General features: G+C 31.3%; 1 long non-coding RNA gene across 1 annotated transcript; it reads left to right on the top strand.

The window, feature by feature from the left end:
- Positions 1–16,692: 16,692 nt before the first annotated feature.
- Positions 16,693–19,435, top strand: LOC141614892 (uncharacterized). The gene is made up of 2 exons (XR_012529446.1): positions 16,693–16,868; positions 19,016–19,435. It is a non-coding gene; the product is annotated as an uncharacterized LOC141614892 (long non-coding RNA).
- The last annotated feature ends 1,097 nt before the right edge of the window (positions 19,436–20,532 follow it).

Here is a 20,532-nt window from a genome sequence, read left to right as displayed (position 1 = left end):
TATTATGTATTTGGCAATGTATTCGCCAATAGTTAAGTAAGAAGTTGAAATAAAGATTAGTTCGAAATCTAATATTATGTGATTTGCTGTTAAATCAAAGATTTTGTTATTCATTTAATCATTACTTGGAGTTGTGTTTGAAATAATAGTTGACTTGTGTTACGGTGTGCGTTCTTGATTTTGTGGCATTTCAACAAGAATTTGGTTGTTCCTATTGTTTGTTATTTCGAACTTCGGGGACGAAGTTTATATTTAGGGGGAAGGAATGTAATATTACGAGTGTTTTAAGTTATTATTGTGATGCCTTGTGATAAGATTGGTATGATTGATAATCGTAAATAGATACATTGTGTTGGATGGTAATTAGTTATGGGGATGTCTATGAGTGTTGTGGTAGTAGTTGTGGCGAACTTCGGGACGAAGTTCATTTTAAGGGGGAAAAGATGCCACATCTCCATACTAATATACTATACCCATATAGTTTGTATTGATAAAACCTAGTTAAGAAAGAGACGGAGATAGGGAATAGAATACGTAAGACGGAGCCGCTTTACAGACGCCTCCAATTTTTCAAGATCTCGCCAGTAGCCATCACCCTAGCGTATTGCTCACGCACTCTCATCACTCCATCTTTATCATCCTGCTTTTCGGTACTTAAGGCGGCGAGGTCATAGAGGATTTCTTATATACTATTTTGGTCGCGCTTTGTTATCTGTTCAGGTAGGGATCCCCTACTCAATCTTGTGTTAAATTGATAATTGTGTTATTGGAAGTTGGGAATTCGCATGGTTATTATTGTATGCTGTTGTGATAAGTATTTCTATTGTTATTGACGTGGGAAAGAGATAAGCAATATTGGTCTTTGGGCTACGTGAATAAAATAAGAATAATTGTCATTAAGTTGGTCCGAGTATGCCATTAAGTTGGTCCGATTATGCCATTAAGTTGGTCCGAGTATGCCATTAAGTTGGTCCGAGAATGCCATTAAGTTGGTCCGAGAATGCCATTAAGTTGGTCTGTGATTGCCATTAAGTTGGTCCGTAATTGCCGTTAATCGGTCCGTGTGGTAATGCCGTTAATTAACGGTCTGTGTTTCTAATGCTTCTGGACGCTTTAAGTTTATTGAAAGTGTTTTCTTACTGTTCTGTTTATCCCTACTCAACCTCGTGGTTGACAGTGTATTCGTGAACACATGTGATGAACCATAAATGGGGAGCAGATTTGCAGGTGCTTGAGACTAGCTGACTTGGGAGCATTGGGACGTGAGCTCGACTTGGACCATAGTTGCTGTCTAGATCACTTAGTTGACTTATACAACTTTATTTACGTAATTTCCGCTGCGTAGTAAATTGTAATGTTAAGATTTAAATTTAATCGGTTGGCAATGTAATAAAACCGTTATTTCAGTTAAAGTTATTAAAGTACTTTGGTTTGTTTTAATTTGTATCATTTACCTCGGGCAACCGAGATGGTAACGCTCTCATCTACTTGGGATGTCTAGCTAAAGGCTCCTGAATAAATGAGGGTGTTACACTATCTTTCGATTAGTTTAAAAAGCAATCCCCTTATACTAAAAGAATAAGACTTCTCCAAAATTAAAATTTTCCCGCCTAAATGAATTTGGCTATAATTGGGGTTTTATTATATCATATATGTAATTAGACTTTTATTATATTATATCTGTAATTTTGCTTTCATTATATTATATTTACATCTGGATTATATTGAACTTTCCTTTTTCCACCGTTAGTACAAAATATTAATAATAATAAATTTACAATTAAATTTTAAATTGACTTAAATATCAGTTTTATTACTTTACTCCAATTCTATATTTTCTTCCATTCGTTAGTGGGCACGGATATTAAGGAGGGGAATAAAATAAGAGTAAAAGTGTTGAGTGAGTTTGGTGATAGGAGAGAGGGATGAATAATTAGGAGTTAAATAAAGAATTGTGGGGCCAAAACATTAAGAAATTAATAAAATATGAGTAAAAGAGTTGGGTGGGGTTTAGTGATAGGAGATAGGGATGAATAAAATAATAGTAAAAGTTTCCAAAATAAGAAAGGGGAAGAAAACATGAATAATCCTTTTTATGAAATAGGGAAGAAAATATAGAATAGGAGGGAGTATTATTTTCTTTAATATTTCTATCTAAAATACCGCGCATTCGCGCGGGATCTATACTAGTTTTTATTTAATCGGTTAACTGACCGGTTCCGAATTTTCAGTTATCTTTTAAGCTCGTTTTTTAGGTTTCGGTTAATTTTTATAATGAAATCTGAGATATAGTATATGAATAATGTGTATGACATTAATATACTATATAATTAGTTACATAGTGTATTTTGACTATGTAGCACCTACTATTTCGTAATGGTTAGATTACTTGGATATATGTTGGCGGTATATATGAAATTAGGTGTACTACTAATGCGTGAGTCTAGAACCGATCAACAATTCATCGTATGAATAACACTATGAGTTGTTCCATTGTTACACAAAAGCTTTGAGTTGTTTAAACCCCCAAATTCTACTTCAGTTTTTCTTGGTTTCATTCCTCCATCTAATGATCTCCACATTCTTATAGAAAGTAAATCATTTAAACAAAAATAGAACATATATAGATTAGTGAAATGTTTTATGTATTGATAACTTGAATGTATATGGAGGCATTTATGTTTATGATTTCTATACACACATTCCAATGATTATTTAGTGATTACATTTTGATGAAATCGTAATTTACACTTCGTGTAACTACGTAAGATTACACTACATCATCTTAACATAACACTTTAATAAAATAAATTCATCTTTTATCCGCCAGCTTCTTGAATTTTGATGCGGGAATACAAACTAAAAATTTATGAGACCATAAGTGGGGGAAAATAAATACGATAACTTGACCTATTTTGAATTTCTATTATCTATTTGATAATTTTAATCAATACATATATATAAAGCAGAAACTTTTCAAGCGATATTAGAGAGTCCAACTTTTTTAGAATTCATATATATAAAATAATTTTTATATAAAATTATTATCATTATCCTAATAAGTGTAGATCTAGCTTTTTTCTCTTAATAATTTACGAGAAAATTATCCTAATCGAAGTAGATCTAATAATTTATGAGAAAATAATCCTACTAGAAGTAGAACAATTATTTATGAGAAAAATAATACTAAAAGAAGTGGATCTAATAATTTATCTATTATTATTTACTAAAATAATAATAGGAAAATAACTTTATAAAGAATATTTATTTTAGAAATATTTATAACGCAAAAAAGGTCATATAATAAACGTATAAAAGTGTTAAAATTGCATATTTTATAAACATACAATTACTCATTATGAGAAAAAAAAAACAAAAGAGATCATAATTTTTTACAAATATAAAATACTCTCCAAATTCTAAGTTGTTCGACTTTAACTAATTAGTGAAATCCATGTAGTAATAAAGATAATTTTATTTTATTACATTTTTGAATATTTACAAGATTTACAAAATATTCGAGTTGTTAATTATAACCAAACCCCTAATTATCTTCCAAAAACATAAGGAAAAGCTGATTTTTATTTAAAAAAATACTCTAGAAAAAAGTCGCATGTCATAATAGGAAAAAGAAGTAAGGAATGACATTTACTTGGCTTTTGGCTTTTACAATGGCGGCGGGAGGAGAAATTTTTTTATAATGACGATATTAGAAATAAACAACTTCAACTTTGGCATGAAATAGTTTTAATTCTGAATATGATTAGATTACCAATAATATTCACATAAGATTAAAAAAAATTGAGCTATCATTTAAAAATATTAAATAAGTCTCATATCGATTTTGTCAAGCCAAAAATTTAAATAGAAATGAACAAAGTCAGGAATTACAATTTTATACGGGACTAATAATCCAAGAACCAGCTAACTATGATTTTATGAATGAATCAGTGTACGATAAATATATAGAAAAATTGAGCGGACTATATATAATCTGCTATTATATCACCGAATTTTTTCTTCAAACTGGTTTCAAATTCATATCAAATCCATAATAGACGTTAAAAATGTATTGAACTGCCAAATATACAAAATTATTCGGTTACATCAATTTTTACTTTCTAAATTCCAATTCATCTATGTGTTTTTATTCACTTAATTATTTATCGCGGTTTGCGTATGGCTGGTTATTACTATGGCATGCATTAATTGTATATTTAAAAGTGCAATAATTTTTGCAATAATTTTTGCAGTAGCTTTTCATTTTTTTTTTTTTTTTTTTTTTGAAAATTTCCATTTTGGTGCCCCAAGGTTTGGGTTAATTCCACTTTAGTGCCTTGAGGTTTGCATAATTCCACTTTGGTGTCCTGAGGTTTCGACTACTTTCCACTTTGGTAACCCGAGTTTTGAAAAAAAAAAACCTTTTTTTTTTGTTAATGGTTAACTATGAGGTATCGCATATGAGTTTAGTTGAATATAAGGTACTGCTTAGTGTAAGAAATTAGGTTAAAATAAAGACCACTAATTGCATATATATTGGTTATGAAGTGAAACGATTGTACATATATAATTAGTAATTTGAAGCCATTTTCTTAAAATTGAAACTCTTTTTTGAAAATTTGTTCATTTTGTTTTTATAAATAAAGAGTAGAATAATAATTTAAGATAATGATACTTGATTTTGTTGATAGACAAAATTTCAAATAAACAAAAATGAGTTATAATTTTAATGAAATTAATCTAAAACTAATCAAGTTTAACAGTAGTATCCTAATATCCTACTCCGTCCAATCCACACAAAACTCTTCATTTGCTTTTTGGAGGTCAGACTTTGAAAAGTTGATCATTAATTCACTCAAAAATATATCCCACATCTACAAAATTAGATGCCGTATTATATATTTCGCATGAAGTTTATAGGGAACAACCAGTCTTAATGGTAGATAGTCAAAAACAAATTTATTGTTTAGAGATCTAACAAAAATCCTCCAAACATTTTACATATATAATTGAGATATCTGTTGTTTTGCGTACCACCATTCAACATTTACACTGTCGTATGCTTACAAAATAGAATATATTGGTAGATGTTGTAAGTTAATCTAATTTGTGAATCTTATAAAAGTCAGTCTCAGTTATCACGTATTCATTTTAAAGAATTAAACCATATTTTTGGGAATGACGTTTTAAATTGACTAAAATCGGTGGTGCGTACAACAATAAAAATAGGTAACTACATAATATAATTAACGTAAACCAAAAAAAGTAGCTTTTATGTTAAATGGACCGATGATCCATCAATAATCAACTAAATCAACCCAATAGTTTTGTTTGTTCCGATTTTCAACATACTTAGGCCTTTTTTATCAACTTAATAGAATTCTACTACCAAACCATGACAATGTAAATTAAACCAACGTTTGCAATCTATTGTTCAACAAATTCTTAGAACATTCAACATGCATATTGCAAAAGATGATCCTAATGGAAGCCTCATGTATTCTATGTAATAGAATCACATATATTTTTGTACTGTTGTTTAGAGACTACTAATTTTATTGGAATTCAGTATGGATTTGATTTTACGATAAAGTATATAGACCAAAACACTCTTAATTGTAGATAGTCAAGGTAAACTTATGCTATAAGAGATTTAACATTTTCTCTAAACACAGTAAATATAGATAATTATCATACATGTTGCTTTACGTAACACCATTTAGTTTTACGTAGTTGTTATAGGTTAAAATAATTTGTAAAACTCATAAAGGCATGTCTCAATTATTAAGGGCGGTTCATTTGGTAAGCTGCACTATGTTTATGGAGATAACATTTTGTATTTAATTAAAAATCAGTGATGCCTATAATAATAATGAAAAAACTAACTACATACTCTTACAATGTTACTTGATGTTTTACAACTGAAATGATAACTACTAAATGACAAAACTTCTATGATAAAAGCACTAATAGTTCATTGATGATCAACTATACTAACCACGAACTTTTCTTTATCAATGATTTAAACATAATTGAACTTCTTTTATCAACTATATAATATATTTATAAAGATGACCCTAATGGGAGCCCCGTGCATCGCACGGGCTTTTCAACTAGTCTACTTATATTAGGACAATTTTATGAAAATATATTTGATCTACTTATATTAGAATAATTTTATTAAAATTTATTTTAAATACTATGAAATCTACTTTTATTAGAATAATTTTATTTATTTAATTTTTTTGAAATCTACTCTTATTAGGATTTCTAAAAAAGTTGGACTCTCTAATATCGCTCGAAAAGTTCATGCTTTATATATATGTATTGATTGATTGACTAGACCTAAGACGCTATATAAACCACTTCGTTCTTATGTATAATTCTATAATACAAGTACCTATATATAATGATAATTGTTTTTACTGGTTTTAGTTGTTTGTTTGGATTCTTTATGTAATTTATTTCTAATTTTGCCTTTTTTCCTTTTCACTGTCTTTGGTTGTGCAGGCTTTCGAAACTTATTTGTGAAACCAATGAACTTGCACAATCATCATTGTTGATACAAGAAGGTATGTAGTGCTTTTCATTGTTCGAAGTAGTTTTGATAATTGTATTATTATAAATATATATAGTTTCATAACATGATGAGGTATTATCAATGGCGATAATTGGTTCGTTTTTCTGTTTGTGTATACCGTTTTTAATTTATTCATATTCAGTACAAAGCTGCTCAACATTCTCTTCTTCGTACTTTTTACCAAACGTCACTCCACTCGCCATCTTTGTGACACTGTTGGACAAATTTAGTGATTTCTTGATGCTTTCAACCATGGGTATGACTTCTTCTTCCCAGATTTTTTGGCAAGAAATAAGTTTTATTTGTTGCTTATCATATGTAAGACACAAATGCTCGTAATGTTCCTCCAGTACTCTCCATACTTGATATAGGCAATGTCCTTACCAAATACTACTATGTTCCACTGAATAGTAATAGTTTACACTTGCTTTATTTTATGAGGGGGAAATAAAGAAAGTGTAAACTGTTGACCGAGACGGAGGGAGTACCAATTACCATCATATATAGATGACCAAGGATGCAATCTTTGAGTATGGTTGATTTGCAAAGATGGTATCATGGGTTTTCATGATGACACTACAAGCGTTCTGCCAAGTTGAAGCAAAATAAGGTCTCCATATTGCTATGATAAGGATCGTATGGAGCGATGTGGGAGTGTACCGAGCTGGTGAAGGTTGCCTGTGATGGGCAGCTTTCGTTGCGAGGGCAATTTTGGATTTTGGTTTGTGGTGGTGGCCATTTGTAGAGTATGAATGTATGATTATGAAGCTTAGGATTCAAATGAGTGGTGGAAGAAGAAAAGAGAGTTTCTCCATTTTTCTATGTTGCATTACTACTATTTACATGAACAAGTAATCCCTACTTAGATAAAGTATAGTGTAGACAAATATCCATCAATTTTTTTTATATCAAACAAAAGTATTATAAGTGTTCTACTCCTAGAGAATAATGTGTCCAACCTATGTGCAAGGATCGATATATATCTCCTTGGTTTCATAACTTCATATTACTCCGAAATTCGCCTATATGTTCGTACAGGTCTAGAATTACGTATATCTAGAGCTGGTAAAGGATAATGAATTTGATTCGGTTGTTTATAAATGGAAGACATGAATTCACTTCTTGCCATGAACTTTTGTCGTCGGACTTTGCCATTGATGACTAATTGACTTCAGTAGTAAGCTTTTTGTACTGTGTATTTGTGTTTGGCAATTTGGTGCTACAAATTTAGTCTTTCCGTCTTAATTATTTGTTGGCCTTTATTAAAATAAATCATAAGGACAAATAAATAAATGGATAAAGGTGACTGAATCTAATCTATTACAGACTGTTATAATTTTTGTTGATAGATCAAATACAAATATCAAGTTTATATTCACTTAGAATTGTCTGAGTATTAGGACTCAAACCCAAATAAATTTTCTTTATGGTTTAAGATTACGGGAGGACCAGTTCTCATACAACTAAAATTACCATGCATAGCACTCCATATTTGAGCTTTGCATCACTATTAAATCATTGGATTATTTCTTTTTAGGTGTGTTTTTTTTTAAACCGTGTTATGTGCTTTCTCATGCATTTTATTATTATTATTTTGTTACATAGACATATTTTATGAAGTACTATAGTAAGACTTGATCTAATGGTAAATTGTAATAGTAATAAGTAAAAGTTGAACTCTAACTTATGAGAGTAGTAATTACCAAAATCATATTTTTATAAGAATCTATTTTCATTCTTTTTTTTGCCTGATTGATAAATAGACTTCTGCAAAAAATTCTAAGATAAGATATCATTTCTAACAGATATTCATTCATATTGTAAAGGGACTAAAAACATCTCTTTATACTAATTAATAGTTTGTAACTTGGACATGAGTATCCGTTATGAATGACTTAGCCATCTAAATTAACTATAACTTTACACCTAAATGGTTCTTAATATAACGTGGGATCTCAGGTCATCATTTTTTTTGTGCCTATTGAAAAGAACTATTTCCTAACATGTAAAAACATGCATTTTTTGTAGCCTCACTTAAAACAAAACACTATTTAGTTTCCGTGCAACGCACGGGCATGAAATCTAGTCCATTTGATAACACAATTCACGGAAAATTTAAATTCAATTTGTCCCAATTATTTGTCTACTAGTTGGAAGGCCCGTGCGATGCACGGGACTCCCATTAGGATCATTTTTAATAATAGGATTTTTTGGTAATTAGTCTCAGCTATAAACATTGTTTTTGTAATTGCTCCCTACTTCAAAAAAAACTTTTAAAACTGATACCTTAATATTTACTTTGATTAAAACTTGCTACAAAAATCCATTCTCAGCCTCCCAGGTACCCATTTTTCGAGAAAATGATGATTGTTTGCGACGGTTTTTTCAGAAGTCGTAAGATGGTCAAACGATAACGAAAATACGAGTTCTTGGATGTTTTGGAATCCTGAGGCTGAAAATTTCATACTAACTTGAAAAACTATCCTAAACCTTAGGAAATCGTGCCCAAATTAGACCCGCAAAATACCACGAAACTACCCCTACTTTCACGAAAACAGAGTACAAGACAGGCCCTATTCACGACCATTTTTACACCATTTAGATTGTTGGAGTATGTGTCCTCAACAATAGTGCGATCACATGTTTAAATCTTAAACCAAGAATACGTAAGGGATGATTCATTTATATAGTCAACTGATCAACATTAATCAGTGATGATTGGCTAACTAGAGTTTGACATTACTGTCTTTTGACGGTGGTGATCAGTTGATCTCTTAAGGTCACACCTATAGAACAATTCCCTTAATAGACAAATTGATTAATTGTATGACGATACAAGTTAATCAAATTCCTTAATTTGAACAATTCAATTGTGAGAGAGAATATTTATATCTTATTGTAATTTGATTAAATAAGATTTATTTTAGTAATTAAAATATTTCATTACTAAAATTGATTATTGTTTATGAAACAATTGAGATAAGAATGAATGGTTAATTATAATTACAATATGTTGTGAATTATAACTATATGACCCATTTTATTTATGTGATCAAGAATCACTAGTCAATTTGTTGTATGTAATTTAAATAATATATAAAATTATATTTATTTGATAAGTATGCATTAAATTAATTAATAACATGTAACATACTACATGTGACATATTGTGTGACAAATGACAAATGACAAATTGACAAAATAAAATGGTAGTTCATTTTATACATATGGACCGAAATGGAGAGGTTGTAGTGGAGTGTGGATGATATTATTTTATGTGATAAAATTTAAATAATCACACCTACACTAAGTAGCCTTACATGCCTACAATATAGAGAAGAACAAAAGCAAAAGGAGATGCCATCTTTTGACATTTTTTGCCTTCACCCCACCGGTTTCCCCTCCTTTTATTTGAAGAGAATTTGTTCTCTTATTCATCCATTATTCTACATGCATTCATCTTATATTCTCTCCTCTACCTCTCTCTAAAACAAGCTTTTAGAAATAGAAATTTGTTCATCTAATATTATCAAAATATTAGATTACTAGTGTAGTAATAGTGATAATATTAGAATCTATTTTAAGGTATAATAATACACTAATCTAGTTAATTAGTATATTATTTTAAGGGATTTGTTTTGGGTGCAATCAAAGGAGGATCTCTACATTGAGATTTTGGAGGATCATCCATTACATTTAAGCTCAAGAACAAATAAGGAAGGTGACCTTATTTGTGCCCATTATTTCGAGCCACTCAACAATGTAAGGGACATTGTTTTTCTTATTTAATCTCTTATTTAGTTATGTATGCACTAGATCTTAATGAACTAGAGTTAATTTGTAATTAGTTCACTATTAGAAGAGTCTAATAATAGGTATATGAACCTAACAATTGGTATCAGAGCATAGGATGTTGCATGCATAATCGATTTATAGTTTTTTCGAGTTATTAGTAACTTAATTAAAACTAAAAATTTGTGATTAATTAGATTAAGTCACGAAAGCATGATACATGTTATATATTCTGGTCCTAAAATATTTTTAGGTTATTTTTATGATTTATGGTATTTTATTGCTCATTTTAATGATTTTTAGTGAAATAATTATATTTTTATGAGTAAAATGAACTTTTATTTACTAAAAATAGTTAAACTTCATTAATGGCCGTGATTTTTTTAGTATGACCTCACATGAATATTTTATGTATTGTATGTAAAATTTCGTATTAATGTGATTAATATTTCATGATTTATGATTTTTATGAGATAAAAATGAATTAAATGGGGGTAAAATGGTTAAATATAGTTAAACTTCAAAATAGGCCATGAAATTTTAATATGTTGTCACATGCATATTTTACTCACTGTGTGTAAAATTTGAGATGAACTTGATTCATTTAGCATGATTTATGAATTTTTAGTATAAAAATGACATAAATAGTGACTATTTTAGCATAAATAGCTAAAATGGATTACATGACATGAGAAAATTATTTTAGGTTGAATTTATATCCCAATTATCAGATCTAAAGTTTTAAAATTGATTAGATTAATTTTTGAATACTTTAGATGTTTTATTTGATAAAATCGATAAATTGCAACTATATTTTCTCGAAATAAAATTCGAAAATTTTAAACATGATTTTTGACATTATGAGTGTCATGAAAATATTCCAAAATGTTCAAAAATTTAAAATTCAAATTTTGAACTTATTGAAATTTAATTTGGATTTATTTCATAATAGTTATGATTTTAAGGTCAAAATGAGCATAAAATTATATCAAGTTGAATTATTGTCAAAAATTGAGTGATGACTAATTTTTGAGACCTAAGTATGTTAGGATAATTAACTTGAGCTTAAATTTGATTTAAGTATTGATTTGTGATTTTAATAAGTTATTATCACGCATTTCCATAAAACTGGATTATATAAACGATGTAAGTTAAATAGGGCGATTTGGCACATAATTTGGCATGATAGACACATATTATAATGCTGTATATTTCAATTATTGAATGTCTTTTTATTTATATAATTTTGAATTATGTAATTTTAACTTAGTATGGCCTTAGTTTTAATCGATATTACCCGTAATGAAAGGGAATATTGATTCGGTTGTAATTTAATGTGATCTCGTATCACTTTTATTTTTACTAGTTTATCATTTTACAAATGTATAATAGGAATAGCTATGTATTTTTATTATTATTTATAATTCCGGAGTTCCTTCAAGACGGTGTCATTCGGAAAGGTGTTCCGACAAAGACGGTGTTCTTGGGAGGCGTGCCACTTGAAGATTCAAGGGACTAAAAGAGTTGGTTTCCGAATGTGTAATAGATTATTTGATTTTCTATTTTAGGAAGGCCATGCTAGGAATTTATTATTATTGCTTTGCATTTATTTTAATATGTTTCATGCATTGCCAAATCGCCATAACAACACATGCATTTCATATCGAGTCAACGACCGTGTCAATTATAATTATCATAGTTCACCGCTTTAGTTCACTTAAACGTGATAGATAATGAACTGACAAGACCTCTCACTAAATAATAATTGAGAATTAGCCTTACCAAATAGTAGAACCATGAATCCTAATTTCATAAGGAAGTAGGCTTGGCTCACCAACGTACTAAACTTTTTACGTTGGGTAAGCGGGTAGTAAATTGTTATTACATCGAAATTTGGATTGAGCTCAACGGAAGTATTCGCGACCGTAGCCGCATGTATTCCGGGCTTAAGATAAATATTAAATTAATTTTATCGACCGAGAGTTCTAGAAGTAGAATCGATTAAAGAGTTAATCCACCGAGTTATATTGATTAGGGATGAATCGGCTCACCGTGCCCGAATTGATATGAATTTGGATCTCGGAATCATTTATAATAGTTGGGTAGAGGTCACTATATAAATGCTAAAACTTGTTTTAAATATTTACAAGTTTTAAGACGATAAATGTTTATAATTCCTTCATTTTCTATTTTGTAGTCAATTTGATTAGTTTGCAATGACGACTCCAATTACATCGGCATCAACTAGCACAAACGCTCCACCACTCCCTAATGCTTCTTGGCTACGATCCTTTATGGATCGACGCAAACTTGAAAAGAATGGTTCAAATTTCGCTGATTTGGATGCACAACTCCGTTTGGCCGCGGAAGGTGACGACAAGCTTCGTTACCTTACCGAAGCCGCTCCCACCGCACCTACTACTAGGTCAACCTCCGCCGCTAGGGAAGCCTATGAGGCTTACCTAAAAGAGTCGGCCGCAATTAAGAATGTCTTGATTTTCTCTATAGAACCCGATCTCCAAAGGAGTGCTATCAAAATGAGCACGACCTATGAGATCTATACCAAGCTTGTGACCATGTTTTCGCAAGCTCCGAGAATAATCCAATATGAGGCGGCGTCCGCATTTTTCGAGATCAACATAAAAGAGGGCCAAAAGGTGAGCCCTCATGTGCTCAAATTGATTGAGCTTGTTGAGACTCTAAAGACCCAAAGAGTCAATATTCCCGAGCAACTCGTCATAGACCGAGTTCTGCATTCTTTGAACAAAGTGAAGGCATATGTGCAGTTTAGGGTAAACTACAATATGCAAAACATGAAGACTTCTCTCCATGAGTTGCACAAATTGCTTGTGCAAGCCAAGAGGGACATGGGTCTTGATGTTAATTCATCAAAGGATGTGCTTTCTATTAACAACAAAAGCAAAGGGAAATTCAAGCGGAGTACTAGTAAGGGTAAGAAACCCAACAAGGGCAAAGGGAAAGTTATTGGGAATAACTCTTCCAAGCCGAAAAAGGGTGCATCCATCGAAGATAAGTGCCACTATAGTTGTGGCATGGGACATTGGAAACGAAATTGCCCTAATTATATTGGAGATGTTAAAGCTGGACGCGTGACTCCAGTAGGTAATAAAATCTATAATCTATTATGTTATTGATAAAAATCTCAACTTTGGTATTTAGATACAAGTTGTGATTCTCACCCCCTTTAAATGTGATATAGGGCATGTGAGTAAAGACAAGGGAAATGATAAGCAAGCTTGAGGATGATCTTCAACAAGGGATGCTAGTGTAGCCGCCCATAGAAGAATGTCTATGGAAGCTTGGCTTTTTATTTTATTGTCTCTTTTAATATTGTTGTATTTTGACTTGTTGTTTTTAGAACTTATTTTAATTTCCATGTTGGACATGGAAGTTTGTTTCATTTCCATTTCGTAAACAATGGTTGTATGAATTTTAATGGCTTGGCTTTCAACCCAAGTCATTCGGTTATGGAATTTTTTCTTCGTTCTAAAAACTTGTCATTATACATCTTACATATCATAACATAAATTGTGTTGACTTAATTTAATCACAAAAGAATTACAACGATGGGATCATTGTAATTAAGTTCATAACTCATGAAGTTTTTGTGACTTAATGTCACATCTTATTTGACATAAGATTAAATGATTATAAAGTCAAAAGAGTTAATTGAACTCTAAAAAGGGAAATTTAATAAACCAATTGGCTACACCATTTATAAGACTCCATACGAGTTATGGGAAGGCTTAAGACTTCAAGTTTGTACATAACATGGACATGAGTCGGTTTGAGTTATCGAACTCAATTTAGGGAATTTACAATCCAAAACGGACACGTTATTAAAAACGAATGGTCAACCCTGGAGATACCTAAAATAGAGAGTCTATTTAACAAATGACATGGATCAGGCTCGCATATTACATGAATCAAGCTGCCATGATAGAGCTGGTCTTTTTATGTGCTAACACGTTAGTCTAGACAAACTTCTAATACCTCACCATATATGTTTGTAACTCACAAAGCTATCTCTTAAGAAGATAGATGTATTTCTAAGAGATAGAGTGGAAGTAGATCGTCACAAACATGTCTTATAGTTAATGTGTTACTTTTTGAAAGTAATGGAACTATAATCTATTAAAATAGAGTGGGAGTATCGCTTAGTGGGAGTATAGCACACATGTCTTATTATTAAAATGTTGCTTTTCGAAAGTAATGGTATTATGACCTTGTCCCAAATCGACCTTGTTGCATACAAGCCATAGCATTAAAATCCAAAGATTGTTACTCAAGAGTAGATTTACTTTAAGGCGATGGTCACCTTAAAGTGAATAGAGATTTAGAGTACCTAAGAGCATAGATTGACATGAAGATGTTAATCAAGACAAATTATGTTAGGAATTGCCACATTTCATTTTGATGAAGAATGGCAAATGATATTAAAAAATTCGTTTTTATAAAATGGGAATTTAGAAAAAGATGTGTATGGAACACAAAACCTTAGATAAAGATCTAAGAATCCTAACATATTATGCAAAGCTTACTTAAGCAATCCTAGAATGGTCTTAAGCAAGTATCAAAGGATTATACTTTTCGTTCATGTGATGATTGAGAATGGTTTCATTGACATTGTTGAAGAACCATGTTTACACATGAAGTTAAGTGGGAGCCAGAATTATTTTCCCATGTCTTATATGTTGATAACATATTACTTATTGAGAATAATGTACCAATGCTCTCTTCTGTGAAAGAGTGATTGGGAGACTAGGAAAAGGTGCGATGTATTTTAGATTTCCGAATCTACGTGTTAAATTTGAGAGATTATTGGCATAGAGTTGAGAGTCTTATGATGATAAGATCTTTCATATCTGTTTAACATCAACAAAGTTGAGTAGGTTATTCATGTTGACCGACTATTATAAATGATTCCGATATCCAAATCCATATCAATTCGGGCACGGTGATCCGATTCATCCATAATCAATATAACTCGGTGGATTAACTCTTTAATCGATTCTACTTCTAGAACTCTTGGTCGATAAAATTACATTAATATTTATCTTAAGCTCGGAACACATGCGGCTACGGTCGCGAATACTTCCGTTGAGCTCAATCCAAATTTCGATGTAATAACAATTTACTACCCACTTACCCAACATAACAAGTTTAGTACCTCGGTGAGCCAAGCCTACTTCCTTATGAAATTGGGATTCATGGTTCTACTATTTGGTAAGGCTAATTCTCAATTATTATTTAGTGAGAGGTCTTGTCAATTTATTATCTATCACATTTTAAGTGAACTAAAGCGGTGAACTACGATAATTATAATTGACACGGTCGATGACTCGATATGAAATGCATGTGTTGTTATGGCGATTTGGCAATGCATGCAACAAATTAAAATAAATGCAAAGCAATAATAATAAACTCCTAGCATGGCCTTCCTAAAATAGAAAATCAAATAATCTATTACATATTCGGAAACCAACTCCTTTGGTCCCTTGAATCAATCTTCAAGTGGCACGCCTCCCAAGAACACCGTCTTTGTCGGAACACCTTTCCGAATGGCACCGTCTTTTTATGTGCTAACACGTCAGTCTAGACAAATTTCTATTACTTCACTATGTATGTTTGTAACTCACAAAGCTATCTCTTAAGAAGATAGATGTATTTCTAAGAGATAGTGTGGGAGTAGATCATTACAAACATGTCTTATAGTTAATGCGTTACTTTTTGAAAGTAGTGGAACTTTAATCTATTAAGATAGAGTGGGAGTATAGCTCACATGTCTTATTGTTAAAATGTTGCTTTTCGAAAGTAATGGTTTTATGACCTTGTCCCAAATCGACTTAGTTGCTTATAAGCCTTAGCATTACAATCCAAAAATTGTTACTCAAGAGTAGATTTACTTTAAGGCGATGGTCTCTTTAAAGTAAATAGAGCTTTAGAGTACCTAAGTCCATAGATTGACATGAAGATGTTAATTAAGATAAATCATGTTGGGAATTGCCACATTTCATTTTGATGAAAAATGGCAAATGATATTAAAATTCGCTTTTCTAAAATGGGAATTTAGAAAAGGATGTGTATGGAACATAAAACCTTAGATAAATATCTAAGAATCCTAACAAATTATGCAAAGCCTTCTTAAGTGATCCTAGAATGGTCTTAAGCAAGCATTAAAGGATTATATTGTTCGTTCATGTGATAATTGAGAATAGTTTTATTCACATTGTGAAGAATCTATCTATATATAAGTATAATAGAAGAACCACTAGACATCATACTGGACACGTGTCATCTTCTGAGCAATTTTTTTCCCGCCTATCGCTAACCCTATTTTTCATTTTTCCAAGCCTCTTTCTCTACTCTTCGCGTCGTTCTACAGTTATACATGATACACATCCAACAAAGATCAAATCTTCTACTGCCAACTTCTCTCCCAGATTTGACAGCCTCTTACTCATATTTGCTTTAGGTAATTTCTCTAACTACCTCTAATTGTTTTTGATTTTTTTTTTTCATATTTTCCCTGCGATCAATCAATAATGAGTTTTTCTATCCTTAGGGTTTATGTATTTTTATGACGACATCCGATTTCTCTCTTTTCGAGTGATTCAAGTCCTCTACTCTGATCTTCATAGTTGTTTTAGTATACAATTGTCGAATGTTGATGATTAATTTGGAGTTTTATATAGATTAAATTAAACATAGTGGGCATCAAAATTGAATTTCTATGCACCGTAATGTTTCTAAGATTTGGGACAGAAATTTGATATTTTTTCCAATTTTAGTGATCGATTGAAATTTGGTTGTATAATTACTTCTGGTCTCTATTAGTTTGTTACTATAATTTCATAACTATAATTTTGTTTATTCTATTGATGGGAGAGATCCATCAATCTGTTCAATGTTGATCAGCGGTATCTACCTATTTGAGTTTGCAACAAGTGTAGTTTCTATAAAGCTTTCTCTTACGGTGTAGCGAGAACAGAAGATTACATTTTAATGATTTATTACATGTCATTGTTATATCTCATTAAGGACTTAAGATATGTTCAAAATACTAATAATAGTTATGTTGATCTTATAAAAGCCTTACTCATACTTAGTATATACAACAGAGTTACCCAAAATGGTGGGGTTAAGGGGATCGACTGTACATCGTCTTTCTTAGGTGGGGTTAAGGGGATCGACTGTACATCGTCTTTCTGATTTTCCAGTGGGTGCGATGATGCAACACTCAGAAGCTTGGTAATCTAACATACGATCAAGCTTATTTTATACAAGTGTTCTAAAGCTTATTTTGTATTCAACGGCCAATCTCTTTTGTTTGTGTTTTTTATCTCTTTAAGATATATGTTTTCCACTTCTCTGATTAAGTGACAAGTGAAATGCTCTTACCACTTTAAATTTGTGTAAGTGATACTCCATCCAATTCATTGGAAACTACAACATTTCTTATTTGGCATGTTGATGGTATTAATTACAGTTCGAATCTATAGTGTCTTTTAGATTTGCTAACATTAGTGGTTATACTCTCCAGTTTCACTCGAAATTTTACATGTTTTCAAAGTTTGTACAATATGGAAAATATGGGCACTGGACATGAGTCTAGATTTTTGATTCATGTACAAAGACAAGGGCCATTTTATCATTAGTAAAGGTAAAGTTGGAGTACTTGGAGATTGTTGAGCCTCACCCGGCTTCTATTGCCTTCACTAGATATAGTTCGTTCTTTTCTCTCCTCTAATGACTATTATAAGAGAGTAAGAACGGCAAGAAATTATCTTTTATCTTCTGATGTACTCCCATTATCTCGACCCTTTTTTTACCTTTTATATTCTTTATGAGTAGTATATTAATCAAATGTAAACAAATGGTTGAGACAGAGTGAGTATGTGTTTATTGCAGTGGCTTGCATGTACATTCAAGGTTACCATCATTTCTGTGTTAGCAAACATAATTCTAAAAATTATACTTGTCATTTAATTAGGTTGAGATAAATAATTTACTGCTTTAAAACTTATACACAAGTCATTCAGCCAGTCTTTGTTCTCCTAATAACCTTCATCATTCAAAAGTCATTTGTAAACTTGACAAATATAAGCTGTCATAGCCATGGAGAAACATACACTATCCTGAATGTCTATTATAAGTTTGTAAGGCCTTCCTTACCTTCTCCCTTTCCATTCATAATTAAAGTTTACAAGTATAATATCAATATTTGTTGAATACTGTAATAAATTCCTTCCCATTGTATATAAGCAAACAGTTGATTATGATGAATTGATGGGTAGAAATGATTATTTTAGTTTGGCTTCTTCCAGCTCTTTAGAGTTGTTGCGGTGCAAGTCGGTCCTTATATGAGAATATGACGAGCAGTTTCTACTTGAGGCCTTGGGTACGTTATGTAAGAGAGGAATATCTGCATTTCACTATTTAATATTGAATGGATAAAATGTATCAAATATGACAATGGTGGTTATAAACATGGGCTACTCTTTTCTTATAGTAAGTCTATTCAGCATACGAGTGCTTATTTTTGAAAATGGCGTTTGAATATATATATGCTGGATTCTCAAGAGAGTTAATCTGATCGCTCTGATTACTTCATATATGCAGAAACATTGGAGACAAGGTCTGGTCAATGGGTGATCACACAGGTTACTACACACTACACAGACCTGGGGATAGAAACAAACGTGCAAACTGAATAGCACTCATCTGCAAAGAACTCAAGGTCGGTCAATGTGTCGGATCACTACCGAGCAGTCCTTGCATAATCTGCAAAGAATCCAAATTTTGCGAGAAATGTAATCCCTCATGTTTGTTCAAATTTTATGAGAAAAGTTTTGCGGTGGTTTGTCAATTTTGACATTATACCATGTAATATTAGTATAGTGAGAGTGTATATGTTGTCGGATTAATTTTTTAGATTATAATAATTTTGAATGTGCATATGGACTTTTATTGTAGACTAATTTTCAGAAGCTTCATCTATTATTTTAGTCTATTACTCCATCATTTATGATGCTTTTTTTTTATGAATGTCATGTTTGTCTTTTCCCTTCATCTATACAACTACGGAGTAATACAAGTTCTTCAATGGATTAACATGGGAAGCTGATGATATGAATGATACTCAATTACTCACGAAGATAACCAACTCAGACTATTAAACTTCAATTTTGAGAAGAGTTGAGTCTGGGTCAAGCAAGTTGCAGTTTGCAAGGATGCATTAATAGTTAATAAGCACCTTAATACATGGGTCAAGCAAGATGTAGCTAACAGATACATCTGAAAACTTTATCATAACATTATGTCAATCACATTATATTATAGGTATAAATTTTTTATGGTTGATTTCTATCTTGGTTTATGTATTATCTATATATGCCCGTGCAATTTTGCACGGGTTCTAAACTAGTCATATTTATACATGAAGTTAAGTGGGAACCAGAATTATTTTTCCATGTCTTATATGTTGATAACATATTACTTATTGAGAATAATGTACCAATGCTTTCTTCTATGAAAGTGTGATTGGGAGACTAGGAAAAGGTGCGATGTATTTTAGATTTCTGAATCTATGTGTTAATTTGAGAGAATATTGGCATAGAGTCGAGAGTCTTATGATGATAAGATCTTTCATATCTGTTTTACATCAACAAGGTTAAGTAGGTTATTCATGCTAATGAAAATAGAATTGCCTATGATAGAATCATAGTCATTCACTGAACCTAATAAGTTGTTGATCACATGAAATCGATTTCTAATGTTTCCGCCATTAGAACGATCATGTATGGCATTAAATGCACACGCCGTGATGAATCATATGCTTGGAGCATAATAAGTCAATAACAAGTTAATTCGAATGATGGTCTTGTGAAAGCCTTAAAGAACATCCTTAAGATTCTTGAGGAGAATTGAGGATTCGTTCTTATGTTTGGATGATAGACTAAGTTGTGTGTTGAAGGGTTACACAAACTTTATTTTCCAAACCTATAAGGATTTATCTAAATCCTAGGCTAATTTTATTGACTTAGGAGTAAGAGACTAGAGAAATGTTTTAGTTTCAACCATTGCAAGTTCTACAAACAGAATCTAAGTAAATTGTGATAGGATGGTCAACGTAGGGA

This window comes from Silene latifolia, chromosome 11 (genome assembly GCF_048544455.1).
Source record: "Silene latifolia isolate original U9 population chromosome 11, ASM4854445v1, whole genome shotgun sequence".
Classification (NCBI taxonomy): domain Eukaryota; kingdom Viridiplantae; phylum Streptophyta; class Magnoliopsida; order Caryophyllales; family Caryophyllaceae; genus Silene; species Silene latifolia.
This window is presented reverse-complemented; position numbering and strand designations above follow the sequence as displayed.